The sequence below is a fragment of the Augochlora pura genome, chromosome 9 (assembly GCF_028453695.1).
Source record: "Augochlora pura isolate Apur16 chromosome 9, APUR_v2.2.1, whole genome shotgun sequence".
In the NCBI taxonomy this organism is placed as follows: domain Eukaryota; kingdom Metazoa; phylum Arthropoda; class Insecta; order Hymenoptera; family Halictidae; genus Augochlora; species Augochlora pura.
This window is the reverse complement of record NC_135780.1, coordinates 359,101-362,532: the sequence shown is the minus strand read 5'-3', so window position 1 is coordinate 362,532 and position 3,432 is coordinate 359,101.

Below are 3,432 nucleotides of genomic sequence, written 5' to 3'. Positions count from 1 at the left end.
CACAGACTAAACAAAAACGCCCGTTTCATAGTTTCCAACCTAATATATTTAAATTATAATATACTTCTTTAAAATAACAATGAACTGATTTGAAATAGGGATGATACCAATTATAATAAATGTTTAATATAAAATTTTATTCTAATGGATATCTATTATAAATTTAAATTATATAATAGACTTGTACAAAATAAAAATTTCAAATGTCATAGATTTTTAATAGAAATTTAAACGAACTGTTTTTAAATAATAATGCTATCAACTGTAATAAATGTTTGATATAAAATTTATATAAAATTTTAACAAATTTCTAATACAAATTTGAGTAATAATAGATTTGTAAATACATCTACGCGATAATAGACGTATAAAAGCATTGGCACGTTGAAAGAATAAATAGAAACTCGCATGAAATCGTATCATTACTCCCATAATCTCCAGCAGCCTTATGTCTCCTGGGAGACTAAAATATCCGCGTGTAAATATTTTCGAGACGTTCGCAGCTCGAGGACCGAACCAACTACCGCCGTTCAAAGGGCCAGCCCTTCGATTCCGTCGGAAGGAAATTCGAAGGAATGCCTCGCGACCGCAACCAGCAAGTTGAAGCGCAATCACAGATCTCCCAGGGTCTTCGTTTTCCCGGCGGTAACTTCACTCCGTTGCTGCGAGCAACACGACCGAAATCCCCATCGATCCCTCGAAAGTTCGCCAGTTTGACCGCCGGAATTTCCCACCCGCCCAAACAGACAGACACACGAAATCTTCAATCAGTATTTAACTCGCGAGTTAACTAGCCAAGTAATTAAAAGTGAAACGTTCGCACACGTGTGCGCCGACCTCGCCGAGGGATCCCGAAGGAAAATTCGAGTTGAAATGCACGCCGGAATGAAACGATTCAATGCGACCGGTACACGTACGCCTCCATCACGCCCAGCAACGCTGAAAGAACATTTAATTAATTTTATCTGATAAAAGACACGAATCGGCAGACCAGAACGGAGAGAAAATCGATTGGAGCACGTTGTAACGCAATTTTATATAAATAGTAACAAGTAGAGTACTAGTTAACAGTATATATATTTTTTCATACTCTCGAATATATTCTGTTAATCCCATAAGTATTCGTACCCTCATTGCTTATAAGAGAAACCTGTTGAAATTAAGGGATGTATGTAAAATTTTGCAATAAAATTTTTATCTTATTTAATATATTTGGATGTGACGGAAGAAGAAAAGTTCGGAGAAAGCCTAATACAGAATTAGAATTAAAAAATGTACAACCAACTGTAAAGCACGACGGAGGCTCCGCGATGGTGTGGGGCTGTATGGCGGCATCCGGAGTGGACAAACTTGTCTTTATCGATGGAATTTTGGATAAGATAAAGTATAAAACTATACTCGAAGAAAATCTACACTCAAGTGGGATTAACCTTGATCTGGAAGATGACTACTATTTTCAACGCGACGACGACCCGAAGCATACTGCTCAGATTGTTCGTGAGTGGATACTTTACCACGTTCCCCATTTTTTATATGTATAGCACCTCCTCAGAGTCCAGATACAAATCCTATAGAAAATTTACGGACGGAAATAGATAAAAGACTACACGAGCATGAAATTTTCAATAAACAAATGCTAAAAAACAATATTTTGGAAGTTTGGAATAGTATTGAACCAAATGTTCCGTCCCGAAGGAACAAACACCTGGAGTTTCTGCCCAGGGGCTTTATGACACGGACGCGAGGAAGGTTATTTTTGAGATGAAGGCATTTTTTACATCTGGCGACCAGAAGCATGCTAATTTCATTGCCGTCTTCCTCGATAACCCTTACGTGTCATAAAGTTAATATTTCTAAGAGAACTGCATAATAGCATCTTCGAAGCCCACAGCTGGGACGTGCCGTAAACCGGGTAATCCGAAGAGTCACACTAATCGAGTACGCGACCCGCAGCACTTTTTTACGCCATAAATTCTATACATACGAAACATCCTCACGACACGACAAGAGGGTGTCGCCAAGTCAAAGAAGGCACTTGTTGTGTCGTATCGTTCGCCTCGTTGACGACTTAGATTTACGACCGGTTAACGAAGAAAGGTTGTAAGGCTAACTCCGGAGAATCCGTTTATTTACACTTTGTACAGAAGTGATCTTAGCTACAAACGATTTGGCTGCAGTTGTAGCTAATCTCGATATAATTAACGTCGCGATATATAATAGTGAAATGATTCTTTTGATCTTGCTACCTCGGTGCAAGAACAATTCTAACTTGATTCTAACTTGCTGCACTTGTTGCTAAAACGATTCTAACTTGCTGCACTTGTTGCTAAAACGATTCTAACCTGCTGCACTTGTTGCTAAAACGATTCTAACTTGCTGCACTTGTTGCTAAAACGATTCTGTTATTTCGATGTCGTACTAGCTTTTAGGAAAGCTCGGTTGCAGGAGAAATTTGGTGGAAGTGGAAAAATGTTTAAAGTAGGGATATGAAGGAACTCTGTGGTAGGGGATGTTTAGCAATGTTTGACAGGGATTTCCTCCAGGTCTGAATTTACCGTAAAAATAGCCGTTCGCGGAATGGTCGCGAGCCTGGCTTGGGCCTTCAGGCCTCTGTCCGCGGAGCCCTTTGGAAATCCCCGAGGTTTATGATGTCAGCGTTCGCTATTGATACCGAGAACAAGAGATTGTAAACCGATTACCATGCGTTGCGCGAAATATTAAAATTACTTGATGGTTCGGTTCCTCAAAAATAGCTTTTTACCATTACTAGCATCATAAACTGTAAATTGGCCTTCCTTGTCTGAATGTCGTTCTTGGGGCCCTATGCCCAGGACGGAACAGCACTGATTGGTACTATGCAGCAATCGGCAAAACCCAATCAGTGCCCTTCTTTCATACCGAAATGCAAGTTCTCGCGGAAACCCCCAAAAGGCAGAAACGCCCACACCCCCTGACGAATTCTAGTTCAACGACGATCGAGTCCAACGATTCGTCTTCATAACAGTCTGCAAACATTCGTCAAACAGTCCACATCAAGGGACTCGTCATTCAGTCGCAACTAGTCGACATCATACAATCTCTAGCAGTCGAAATACAGTTTCAACCTCCAGCAGTCGAGGAAACATACAATCATACAGTCTCCCAGTCGAGACAAACAAGTCGAGTCATTCAGTCACCATCGTTAAAACACAAATATCATACGCGCAACCACCGCTCTACCATTCGAATCCGTTAACCAATTTTAATTTGGTGGGTAATATATCGGCGACACCGGCATCACGTGTCCTCCAACGGTTCAATCCGGGCCTTACAACCCCGGAAGGGTGAAAAAACACCCACGCCCCGGAAGTCTCTAGTGCTCGCATAGTAATTCACCAAATATCACATTAAAACTGATAGAAAGTATGTCAAATCGATTAAACGATATAATAA